Source organism: Polyodon spathula, chromosome 11 (genome assembly GCF_017654505.1).
Source record: "Polyodon spathula isolate WHYD16114869_AA chromosome 11, ASM1765450v1, whole genome shotgun sequence".
NCBI classification, from domain to species: domain Eukaryota; kingdom Metazoa; phylum Chordata; class Actinopteri; order Acipenseriformes; family Polyodontidae; genus Polyodon; species Polyodon spathula.
The window spans coordinates 6,134,267-6,148,500 of record NC_054544.1 but is presented as its reverse complement, the minus strand read 5'-3'; the positions used below and the strand labels follow the sequence as shown (position 1 = coordinate 6,148,500).

Genomic DNA, 14,234 nt, shown 5'->3' with positions numbered 1-14,234 from the left:
AACAGCATAAAAAAAAAAAAATCATACTGCTTTGTTTTGTTTTTTCATTTTTTTTTTTTTTATTTGTATTGTATTGTTGGCACAAATCAAATTTATTTTTCAAAGTAACAAATGTGTTTACATTACAATGAAAGTCTTACAGTATGTCTTTAATCAACAGGAACACATATATTTTGGTCTAAAATATCAGAGATTTCAGGAAGCGAAACATGTACTTCTTTGTGAATAACATAAAAAAAAAACCTCAACTCAGAAAGAATATAGACACTAGAAAATACTATTCTATGTTAACTGTAACTGTAGGAAATTGGACGTTTCTTTTGGAGCATTCAGTTTTAAATTCTATTAACAACACAACTACACAGAACATGCATAGAAAAACCCCAAGATGAAATCAGCGAGAATTTCAGCGAGTTTTATCATTTGATGTTTATCATTCCAAATCAATACCCAGCTATTTTCCCACGGCATAGTAATGCTTGTTGTTAACCATCCCAGGGCTTTTATTTGAGTGTCAGCCCTTCAGATGCTTCTGTGTTTTATTTATGCACTTATGATGGCTTCTGCAGTCTTTACCCGGGTCAGTGGAAGCTGTCTTCAGCTTCAATGCAGATGATTTGTCAGTTTTATTTGGAACGTTAAAGGCCATTTGTGCACAGATGCGTTCTGAATCCCACATTTACACAAACAAAGAAACAGAAGGATGAACCCATCACTGGAATTTAGAAACTAATTGACCGCAAAGCTAGCATTGGTATTTTGTAAACTGTCCAACCATTAAATCCAGTCAATCTATAGTCAGTAGTACTATCCAGCCCTAGGGGTAGATTAAATATAAATTAAGGGTTCCACCATAGTTAAGGAGGGATATGTGTTGTTTTATATATATATATATATATATATATATATATATATATATATATATATATATATATATATATATATATATATATAATATAATAATAATAATAATAATAATAATAATAATAATAATAATAATAATAATCACAACACCACCTCATTTCTTGGTGTTAGAACATAAATTGAAAACGCTGAACAATGGGGATTCTAACACAGAGGTGTGTCATTTTTAACATGGTATAAAAACACATTCATTAGGAATCACAGGCCTTTGTTTAAAGACCGAAGTTGCTCTTATGCAGCGCACTTGAAGATTCATGTTTAAGAAACAATAATATATCATACCACAGTACACTAAACACAACTACAGGCTATACTGTGCACGTGTAAAAGACACAAAACCTTATTTTTATTGTGTTTTAATTATTGAAAGATACAGTAACTAAAGACACAGTGAAGCCTATTGAAATGAATGATGTTGAACCCTCTACAATCCAGAACTAGTCTATTAAGGAATCCAGCACTATAAGTGTTGTCTCTCCAAAGGCAATGCAAATCTGACTCTGCAGTACGACATCAAGTCACATGGTTTTTCTTTCCTAAGTTTATACTCAAGTACGGTATATTGCATAAATACGCAGATGTCTGTGGGTATGGTACATCTGCAGTAAAATACTTGTTAACTTAGTGTAGAGTAAAATTTAAATGAATACAATCCTTGAATTACAGGATATACCTGGAATTGTGTTTATTCATTTTATTTCAATACTGGAACATTCCAACTGTAGGCTAGACATCATCCACCATTGTTTGAGTGAAGTGCGGTAAAAAATAAAATAAATGGTGCGTGTTCTTTTTTTGCACAAACGTAACATAATATAGGAAAACAAACCTAAATGCATATAATACTTCATGCATTCCAGGGTCAAGAACATAAACATAATGTACTGGAATATGTTAAGATTAATAAATAAATACAAAATAAAAATATTGTTTGATTTTATGCTGCCTATGACAAACCGCTAACTGGAAAGCTACACAATGTTCACAGCTTCTCAGAACACACATTTGCTTTGGTTTCAGATGTAATCTACCCCCTAATCCTGACACTGGGAAACATAATACTTGTGTTGTGTAAGTGTCCTTAAACAATATTCATATTTCCAGTTCAAATTATTATTATTTATTCTGCTGGATCACTGGGATTATTTGTTCTGGCTTGTAAATTCACAGGTACTGTATAACAACCCATGTGGAATTTGTCAAGTGACCTTGACATAAGAACCGGGCCAATTTGGAGATAAATAAGGCTTATACAACACTGCCCCAATTTATGTCAAAAATAGAATCATTTGTAGAAAACCATCTTTGACAAGTTTAGTTAAAAGTACAAATTAAATGTTCTTCAGATATAACTGGTACTGTAAAAAAAAAAAAACACACACATTTTGAAAAGCCTGTTCTTGTGTTTATGTAACTCTCTTTATGTATATAACTTGCCTGTTTGATTTGTTTTAACACGTAATAATTTTTAATTAAAGAAAGTATCATGTCATTAATTAAATTTATGAGTAGCCATTAAACAAATGAGGAAACTGAACTGCAGAAGCAGCTTTTCTTTTTGTATCTCTTTGTAGCATGGGACTCCAAGAATGAAACGAACACAAAGAGAAATGTGTTTTACAATGGACTGTAAGATATTGCATTTCCATATTGCATATGGTAACACATCTAGCATTGATGACAGTCTGAACTGAAATTGCAGTTTTCATCTTACCATTCAAAAATATAAAACTGTTTATTGTTTACATCAAATGTTTTACAATACACATGTCCATCAGTAAGAAATCAAATGATCCCCCCCCCCCCCCCCCCCCTTTAGGAACATTAAATAAGAAATTCCAGCACGTAGCAATGCTGTTCATTGAAGCTGAAGGACTGCATTCTGATGAATGTCTCTTTAGTACCACAGAGATTTAATTTAATTAAGTCATGTTGATTCTCAAGGCTAGAGCTATGAATTTGTTTGATTGTTCTATGCATGATTTACAAGTTATAAGTTCTGCAGTGAAAGGTGTGGTGATGTGAAGGACACTGTGGCAACTCTATTTTCCAGATTTCAGTGCCTATGACAAATATATTTTTTTCTTTACTTTGTTGTCCCCAATTGACACCACCCTGTAAACAATCTCTTAAAACACTGCTGACAAGACAGCACACAGATGATCAAAAAATACTATAAGAAAGGAAACAGCTCCCTCTCTCGCTGCATGTAAACCAATTCTCTTGAGTTTGAATGAAAATAAAACCAGTAAATGAGGTAGGTAGTCTATCCAGACAGGGAAAGAATTAAAAAAAAATGACTTGAGAAATTCCTTGACTGTAAAAGGTCACCCTTTAATGAGAAAAAGGTTGAACAGTGATGCAGTCAATAACAAAAAACATCCTGTGAACAAATACTGACTGGCAGCTTCAGAAGGAAAATTCAACAAGAACTTGGAAGAACATTTTGTTTCGTGGCTGACTGCATCATGTTTTTAAGTGATTCATGGAAGTGCTGAAAAGGGTGTAGGGCTGCTGAAAGTGACAAATATTACCATCCTGCTGTGAGGGATCATTTGACAGATTTAAAGCATGTTTTGCAATGCAGACTCTGGGTCCAGTGATCTTGAATAATGTATTGGTGTCGGAAAAAACTACAGAGGTAACAAGAGAGTTAATTCTGATTGTTGTGGCGAGATTTAAGATTGAAGATGACTCTGTTTTGTTCATAAATGTTTCTGCTTGCAAGTTGACAGGAAGATGAATCTGATTGCCTGCCTGCCTGATCAGGGCAGACTGTCTCATCCTGGCTATCTCCACAGAATCTCAGAATGCAGAGGTAGTGGCAATTAGATCAATTGCTGGGGTTTTAATTAAAATGGGTTGATGTCTGCCTTATGGTAACGTTTACTGCAGACATCTATGAAGAAAGCTAAAGGCTTGGTTGAAAAAGGTTCACTTTTCAACAACCGTTTTCAGAGTTGTCTTTGGTTCCAGCAGCCAATATCCAATGTGTTCAGAAATTGTTCTTTACTGTACTTAATTAAAGTAGGCACAAGTAAATTACACCCTGTTCAGACCTTTTGATATTAATATGGTTGGGAAAAGTAGTACGGAAGAAAGTGCTTTATAAAATAATCAGGTCACATACCCTGTTCCTAAGGTCTTATAATGTACTGTATTTGTGTAGGTCTGTTGTTAACCCCCAGGATAGTCTACTCTTATTTTGCCGAAAATGAAATAATATGTTTTTAAGGAACAGCAGCATTAGGTAAACAACTCTGCAACAACCTGTAATTTCTCAGACCTCAAAAAAGGCACACTTGCTCTTAAAATGGTTCCACATCACTTTTACACCACTTATTACATTAAGCTGTCCTTGTTTCTTTTCCTGAATAAAACACGGACCCTTTTTTCATTAGATCTTTTGAAATGTGCAAGTTAAAAGCTTGACGTAGTGTCAAATTACATTTTCATATATTTATTTTTCCCTCGTACTCAGCACTCCAAATAAGCTGCGTAATTTGTGTTTTACCCAGTGAAAAAAAATATGAATTGCATATGATAATAAAATTTAATCGATCACAAATATGCATAGCAATTTTGCTGCACAGCTTGAGTTCGCATGTTATCAAACTTCTTGTATTTCGTTGGTTCCCGGTGTCCCAAAGGTCAGTTGTGAATAAACTGCATGATAATTTTTCTGTTTCGTTTTAACAGCGACCTTTTTTATTGCTGTTAATATGCAGTGCTTGTACCAGATACCTGCTCAGGAGATGGTGCTGACTCTTAACCTATACAGACACTGATCTAGCTGTCTATTGTGAAACAGACTACTGGGGCTGGAGTGTTGCTCCTGAATTGAGGCCTAACACAGAATATATAAATAAACATGACATCTGACTAACTGCAAAATGACCAGCAGACAGGAAAGAATTATGGTAATGTATTCTGAAATTACTTAAGCTACAAGAAACCATAACATAAGTTAGACAGAGTCTGAAAATGGAAAGCTATTATCGATCGTGGGCAAATTGAGTAAAAAGGTCATCAGCATGGAACTATTCATCATAACAGAATGATCACCTCGACACCAATATTGATGTTTCATCTTTATAGCATTTTGATTTTAAACAACCCAGAGGGAAACACGTCATTATTTGCCTTTTACTGGTTAGGATGGCATTGTAGCAGTCAACCAGATGGAACAAAATGCATATTTAATTGTAGACCAGAGACTCAAGAGACCTTGACTTTTAAGCCTTGTTTCTACTGCCTTTCCCCAGATATAGCAGAGCTGGATGGTCTGTGTGAGGTGTAGTTCAAGATGGCTGTCTGCGTTCCAGTGTAATTTTCTCAGGTATAGCTGACTGAGGAAGCAGTAGTGTGGCAGTAAAAGGTCTTGTTGGATTGTGGGATTGATTGAATATATACAAACAAGCAAAGATGGATGTGGTTAAGCAAACATTTGTGGCTTTTTTATTTTTTATTTTTGGTCTTTACACAGCTGCCAGTAGTCTTATTAATGAGGTTTAGTCACGCAATAAGAGAAAAGTGGTGGAAAACAGCTTGTCTCTTTAGCACACAGCTTACTTCTGTACAGTACAGGCGTAGCTAAGGTACAACTGAGCATCAGTGGAAACACCCTCCACTACACCTTGCTTAGACCAACCAGCTCAGCTGTATGTTATCTAGTATTGCTTTTCATGAAGACAAGAAATATTTTGTCCAACAAGGCCTTGAAAATAAAGCTCTGCAAAAGCAGTTCTTTGCTAATATTTGTTTTCATAGCTACGAAATGTTCTTATTTTTCTCAAAATGCCAACAAATTAATTTGTGAAAGCTTGCATTATGAAAACGGTAACATCTTTGGGGGATATCTGGGATATGACATGCTTAGAGCAAAACTGTAACATGGGTTTCTAGCGATGCCAGTAATCAGTGTGTGTGATTATTGATTATCATCTTCCAATACAGATGGAGCTGAGATTAGCTATACAAGTGCCCGTTGAGCACAGATTATACAGATTAGCAGGGAAACCTGTTAGTGTAAATTCACCAGGCATGACTGAATGTGATTTTCTGACCTGACTGATTTTGTCATGTCGTTATTTTTCAATTAAAAAAAGACAGTTTTCAGATAATCACCAGACTTTTTTGCACGTTATGAGTCACCTACTACAGGCAAACAAATTATTTTGGACAAACGGATATAAGATCCATGGCAGCTGCATCAGATATTAAAACTGGATGTAAAGTGATGGAACACAGTGCAACCCTGCTTACCCTTGCACATGGCACTGCACACTAAACGCAGTACACATACTTCACTATCCTTACAATCGGTGCATGCGCAAGGGTACAAGGCATTTTGTAAGCTGACAGTAGCCTTAAAAAGAATTATGATTAATTCAAAATGCTGTACCACAGGCTACTACTTTTATTGCAGCCTGAATAAAATGCTGGTTATAATTAGGCTTGATACGATTGGATTTTTATTTTTTTGCTAAATCATCGATTAATATCAATGTTTATTTTAGAAATAATTTTTTTATTTATTTTTTTTTATCTTTCAATTCAAGCAGAGAATAGGTGAAATCAACTTTTATGCTTTAAAAAAAAAAACACAGACCTTTTATGCCATTGAGAAACATCTCAATTAGCGAAGCCCCTTTATCCACTGGAAGGTACGACAGACGGGCTTGCTTTGTCCTGCCTCGGAGGCATTGGTCAGGGGATTGTACACAATTCTCATTAAGTGTTTTCCTCTTGCGTCCCATTTTCAAATCAAACTAGCAACTGTTGCCGTATCGACAGTAACCCTTAGCCATTCCGAGTGGAATGGAGACGGGACAGACAGTAAACATAAGAACTAAACAAACCATAGATGATATATAAACAGTTATTTTTGGTATTAAAATAAAATAATAGCGAGTGGTTTTACCAATGTTTATCCTATATAAATTTACTTGATTCAAACTCTCATTTCTTGGGAATTTGATGTTTAACGAGCTTTACCAATTAATATCGAAAAGTAGCAAGCCTGGTTATACTGCAACAGTTGTCATTGCAGTTTAGAAGCCTATTTTACAAGAAATGTACCAGGTAGACTTAACCCAGGATAAGTATGAATATAGCAGTTATCAGAATGCATGCCCAGGACTGAATATGGGTGTTCAAGTCAGAATTGAGGCGTGACTGCAAGAATAAGCAGCTTCCTAAGGAATGCATCGTAACATCTGTCAGTGGCTTTCATTGGCACATTTCCACCATTAACATATTTCTGTTATTAAGTAGCTCTATGTTTCAAACAATACTGTATGTTTTTCAACAATCAAAACTGCAGTCCAACACATTCTGCCAGCTGCCAGAAGCCTCAGTCATTAGGGAAACACAGCTTGACCTTTTAACAAGACGTAGATAAACATCTAATTAAACTTGTTGTGTTGCAAACACATTCAACAGATTATAACCTTTACTTATGAATTGAAGCTTTTAATAAAACTCAAGATGTGCATACTATTCTTCTGTATTTTCCACAAATGTGTTACAGAACTCAAAGGGATAAATCAAGGACTCCCAAGTGCAGCTGAACATATAGATGTCTGCAAGGCCACGACAAATAGAATCAGAGACGGTCTGTAACAGACCAGGTTTTACCAGCTTTTTAAAAGAATATGTGATAAGAAACACAGAAACAGGACATAAGTGGAAGTCTTAAAATAAAACATGATATATGGTTCTTTCCAATCTATTCAGCTCTTGGAACTGCATTAACAGTAATGCGTGGAAGCCAAAAAACCTCCACATTTTCAAAATTACATTTCAGTGTTTAAGTGTTTTCTCTCCATCTATTCAGAGGACTGCAGTTCTAACTAGAGTGAAAAGAACAAAATAAGGAACTTCAACAAAGGAGTATTGTGTGGACTAGACACCTACTCTGCACCTTTTTATATTACTGCATTTCAGCATAGGGTTCCATCCTTAATATTTATAATAAATTAGGAATTTATAATATTATATATATATATTATATATATATATATATATATATATATATATATATATATATATATATATATATATATATATAAGCTCAAAGAGCCAGCTGCCCAACGTTTCGATATGTTGTACATATCTTTCTCAAGGGAGCCTGTGTTGAATCAAAACATTGGAGGTATTTATAGGTAATCAAAACATTGGAGGTATTTATAGGTGTTTGATGGCATGACAACTACTTGTTATTGTTTATATTCAAATCCATGATTATATATATATATAGTGTACTGCTTGGGAGTGGACACTGAGAGTGGACACTGGGAGTGTTAGTGTTAGGTATTGGTGTGTGTGTGTGTGTTGTCCTGTCTTCCCGGCCGTTTGTGTGTGTCTGTGTGTGGAAGCGTGTTTTGTGTCTAGGCAGTGCTGGTGCGCTGCCTGGGGTGTCACATGATTTGTGATTTGTGTTCGGTTCAACCAGTCAGCTGCTTGCGTGGGACAGAGGGTCTAAGCGATTGGTAAATGTGTATGTAAATGTGCCCTTGTGTGTGTGAGCCAATAGGTCTCAGGGGGATCTCTATTTATGAGATACCTGCTCGCAGCTCGGGGTTGTGTTGTGTGTTGTGTGGTTGGCACTGCCTAACTGAGCTACTGTTGCTAAAAAATAGTCCTTTTGATTGAATTAATTATTTCTTATTTATTATTATTAACTAATAACAGAAATAGTGTGATTTATCCACTGACCCAATCAACAAAAAGAGGCCTGTTTTTTTTTTTTAAACTGTCACTAAATTATTTTACAGTTCCTTTAACTCTCTAAACTCAGCCCAATTCATTTTGCTGCGCTGGCGCAATTAACTTTACGTGCATATTACTTGGGCAATGTAAAAGCCACCTACGTGGTCTAGGGTTTGTTTAAAAGTACAGACCCAGCACTTTCCAACTACTTATTAGTGTTTGTAAGTGGTACTGCAAGCCCTGTTTTAGCAGCTAGACGGAAAGGGGCAGTATCGTTGGAAAGCTTAGAATCTCACCTTTCCAGCAAGTTCAGAGAGAGAGAGAGAAAGAACTAGAGAAGCTACAGGCCAGAGAGAGAGAGAGAGAGAGAGAGAGAGAGAGAGAGAGAGAGAGAGAGAGAGAGAGAGAGGAGTTTTATCCATTGTGTCATGTGTCATACAGGAACTGCTTTACAAAATGGCCCAGAAAGTAATGGGACATGGCCTGAGCATGTACAATTGTAAAGAGTTCTCTTAAGTTGTCCATATATTCAAAAAAAAGTTGCAATTATGCTTGTTTGGTACAAGTGCTAATGACACAGTTGTTTTTAACACAATTTGCCCCATTTTTTCCTCCATGTTCATTTCATATTGAAGATTTCTTTGAGCCATCCATGATTACAGAATATATATCTAGTGGTGACCAAACATGATTTCTTTCATTTGATATTCAGGTGCAGGTGCAACACTCTGTGGAGCCCTTTTTAATGCCCTCCGTGACACACTAACACTCCCTGTTTGGGCCAGGACCACACCGTCACACCGGCAACACCCGTCTATACCCTCCCAGTCTAGGCACCTCAATCTCCCGCACACTCCTACACCCAAGTACCTACAGACACCCACACCCCCACACAACCTCCACCACAGCTCTCCCCTCCGTAAACTCTCCCAGAGCCTCTCCATAGCTAACTAACACCCCCCAGCCCCTAGATGGTGTAGCCCGTGCACCTTACAATAACAGCAAACAATAACAGTGATGCAACAGCAATAACAATGTCCCTCTGGCGCGCTAGCGCCCATACTGCGATCTCCGGACTGAGTTGTTACAATATGTTACATGTATGTAGCACAAACTATCCAGTAGTTACACATACATAAATGAAAACAGTAAATATTGATGAGTGTAAAGAGTTAAATAATATATAGAATAAAGCTAAACTTAATAACTGAACATAACCTTAATGGGCTTTATTCGCAAATCTTAAACAAATGAAAGTGACAAAGCAACTGTAAAGATTGTATTTTTAATGACATACTTATACACTGCATTTACAAAACATTAGGAACACCTGCTCTTTCCATGAAATAGACTGATGAGGTGAATCCAGGTGAAAGCTATGATTGTGTATGTGTGCCATTCAGAGGGTAAATGGGCAAGACAAAAGATTTAAGTGCCTTTGAACGCGATATGGTAGTAGGTGCCAGGTGCGCTGGTTTGAGTGTGTCAAGAACTGCAACGCTGATGGGTTTTTCGCGCTCAGCAGTTTTCCGTGTGTATCAAGGATGGTCCACCACCCAAAGGACATCCAGCCATTGGCAGGCCAGTGGTCGTAAATGTCTCTTGATGAAAGAGGCCAAAGGAGTCTGAAACAAATTGTGCAGAGCAACAGACGGGCTACAGTTAGTCAACTGACGGTCCATTACAACATTGTTCCCGAAAGACCTATAAAAGAATGCACAACTCGTAGTACCTTGACACAAATGGGGTACGACAGCCTAACAGAGTTCCACTTCTTTCAGCAAAACACAAGAAACTGCGGTTGCAGTTGGCTAAGGAACAAAAACACTGGAGGAATGGAAAAACATTGCCTGGTCTGATGAATCCTGGTTCCTGCTGTTTCACACTGAATGGAGGACTAGGGTATGGAGAAAACACGAGTACATGCATTCATCATGCCGTGTGTCAACATTGTAGGCTGGTGGTGGTGGTGTGATGGTGTGGGGTGTTTTTTCATGGCACACATTGGGCCCTTTGATAAAAGTGGAGCAACGTTTGAATGCCACAGGATATCTGAACATCATTGCCAATCAGGTGCATCCCTTCATGGCAGTCACCAGATCTCAATCCAATTGAGCATCTGTGTGATGAGATGGAACGAGCTATTCGGAGTAGAGATCCACTACCAGCCAGCTTGACACAACTGTGGGAAACATTGGAGTCAACATGGGCCAGCATCCCTGTGGAACGCTTTCGACACGCGGGTCCATGCCCCGACGAATTGAGGCTGTTCTGAGGGCAAAAGGGGGTGCAAGTCAATATTACGAAGATGTTCCTAATTGTACACTCAGTGTATGTTACATATTTTAATAACACAGGTGATGATATTTAAATCAAGCTAAATACTGTGTCCGCCTTTCTTCACTGCCTCTCTTTACAAGTACAAACATGTAACATTGACGTGCTTCAAAAAAACTAATAATTAATAATGTAATAAATTAATACCACAAAAAAAACAAATTGGGCTGTTAAATGTTTAAATGAGTGGCTTTTGAAAACATAAATACAATGACTTTAAATTAATTACTAATCTTCAGTCAGAAAAAACTAACAAAGACATCTAGCAGCCTTTTTAAAGTTATTTAAAAAATGAAATGTTTTACTTGAATATAATTTTTATTCATATGGACTATTTTCTGTTGTGGAAGGTTATACCTCAAAATGTTAATACGTCTTTAGAAACTATATCAATTTCTCCATTCTTTCTAATAAAACGTCTCTAAATCAATTTTATAGAAGCAATAAGGCACTTGAGGGCATGGGTTGTGACAATATCCAGCACAACCCATGTCCTCTCATGCCTTATTTCTTAATTGTCTCTCAACCTCAATTTCTATTGATCTACTTGTAAACCAAGAAGCAAAATCAATAGAGAGAACTGTTGGCAAGCCCTTAATATACAAATTTAACTGTCACCTGGAAACTAGAGCATTTACCAGAAATGAAATACCGCCTCGGACAATGGCACTTCAGCAAGAGTCCCAGGTGGTTGACCGTGGTTTCAAGTTATAAGGAACAAATTATAAGGCTAAAGGAGCATCACCAGACATCTAAATGTTGCCATGCTTTAGGACAAGGCACCAACATTGCTACACTGTATTCTGGCTTGCTGTACCGAGGCTGGCATGCAGCCTAAATCAAAAGTGAATCCATTTCGTAATGGTAGTTTAAATTCTATTTTGTAATTAGTATGACACTGGGAATTTCTAAGAAGTCATATAAACAAGGCATTATTACAGTCTAAAAAATGTACCGTACAACTTCAATTAAAATGCTTCTGGCGTTTATTTACAATATTTGCCAGCAGACCTGGCGCCTATTGGAGACCAGCGATTATATGAGACCGGTATTTATATTAGATCACTAGCTTCACATGCTTCATTGAGAAGCCGCTAACATACAACCTCGTAGCAACATTGTAACTCAATTTAAACATTCCAGCAACGTTGTTAAAAGGTTGTGTGTCGGTGTTAAATAAGTAACAGTTTTGTTTTATAACAGAATTACACTGTATTGGAGACAGGCAGTTACTTGAGACACCCGGCAATTATTTGAAGTTTTACAGTATGTAGGGATTAAAACAACAGTGCCAAGGAAAAAAAAAAAAAAAAAGCAAAGCAATTTAAGTGTCTGTATTTACATGAATGTGAACCATCTGGCCTACCTCTTACTCAGTATACTGTAAACAGCTCCAGAAATCTGCCTTTCCGTTAACTGGTATCATTTCACGCCAGCAGTCGAGCTGAGATGAATACATCCTACTTTACTAGAGTGGATTTAAACTAATATCCTAAGGGAACTGAAGGATTTTTATTGTAAGTAACACACAACCTATTATGTAGGAGTTGTTTCTTGGCTATGCAGAGATTATGATAGTTCAGTCTTAAATGTATTGTGCCTAATCTCTTATAAACACTTGATAACAAGATGATAAGTGAATCTAAATATCCAGAAATCTTGAAGTCCTAAATGCCTTTAATGACTGGTATGATTAAAACAATGCTGGGATGAGCCTCTATCAGTAGCCTGGTGTCTTTTTTCAGAATAACCTAATATATGGACTAAAGATCACCTGAGAACACTCATGTACCTTCTTAATTTTTTTAGAAGAGTGTCCAAACTTTGCACAAGATTTCTTCCAATCCATTTCAATCCAGGACCTTGTTCCAACCAGATGTTTATGTACTTAACTGAAGACTGAGGTTCAATGAAACAATTAGACTCTGGAGGGAACAAGATGCTGGAGTGTTCAGTGGGATTATTAAAGACCTTGTGAGAGGTCCTGAGGTGTTATAATATGAGGTATGGAAATAGCCTTACAGTCCCAGGGTTTACCTTGATCTGCCTGGGATATCATGAATATGTTTTTGAAGAAGCATGATAATATACAGCACATGTGGTCACCTTCATCTGGTTTTGTTTACACACACTGTGTTTAATTAAACGGTATAATGTAGCTGCCAGTCTAAAGGCAAGCATTTTGAATAAAAAGGTTGTACTAATTGCATTCATGAAGTTCCCAGCTGCAAGGCTAATTATCATGTAGATTTATGCTGTACAAAGCGGACACTGTTCATTGTGCTGAAACAACACTTTTAATTACAGTATGCTAGCTGTAAGTATTCAATCAGATACAAATCCAGCTCTGATAAGAGAGCAATAAACCTGGTTTATTGGAACACATTGTTTTACGGCCACAAGGGAAGTTAAAAAAAAAAAGACAGACAACAAAAAAAGATGTTCCTTTGGTTGTGCAACACTTTTCAGTTTTTCTAATGCACTGCTGTGACCTTTTTGCAACTTTGGGGTTACAGTGTTTCTCACAGTGCTCTTTCGATTACATTAAATATCAGCGTGTTCCATTTCAAGATGGAAATTGGACAATCTTAAACATCTGCATTAATATTTAGGCGATCCTCACACTTACAACACAATTGGTTCCTGAAAGTCGCATCGTAAGTCGAAACACATTTTCCCATAGGAACAATGTTATAAAATTGGGGTTACATTCCTGACTCTTTGGCTAGATAATATAATTTTACAAAAATGACCTGCTATATTGTACACATGCAAATATTTAACTCTTTATACTTAGCCCAGTGGTTATGTGTATATTTACCTGGCTTGATTAAAAGTACAGACTAGGGACTTTCCAATGACGTATTCAGTGTTTGTATGCGGTACTCCTAGTTCACAACTTAGGTTTCGTTTTAAGTCCACGAAGGTGTTCTTAATTGTACACTCAGTGTATATTACATGTTTTAATAACACGGGTGATGATATTTAAATCAAGCTAAATACTGTGTCCGACTCTCGCCTTTCATCACTGTCTCTCTTTACAGGTACAAACATGTAACATTGACGTGCTTCAAAAAACTAATAACTAATAATGAAAATAATACCACAAAACAAACAAATTGGGCTGTGGCTTTGGGCTGTGGCTTTTTGAAAAATTAAAATACAATGAGTTTAAATAAATTACTTAATAATTAATAAACTTCATCCCAACATATACACTAGAGCCAATGGGAGTGAATTACCTAGCAACAATGTTACTT

The 14,234-nt window shown here is 36.6% G+C and overlaps 1 protein-coding gene across 1 annotated transcript in view; it reads right to left on the bottom strand.

The window, feature by feature from the left end:
* Positions 1-14,234, bottom strand: part of LOC121322997 (inactive dipeptidyl peptidase 10-like) — a 101,114-nt gene that overhangs the window by 25,101 nt on the left and 61,779 nt on the right. The gene's annotated exons all lie outside the window — the stretch shown is intronic.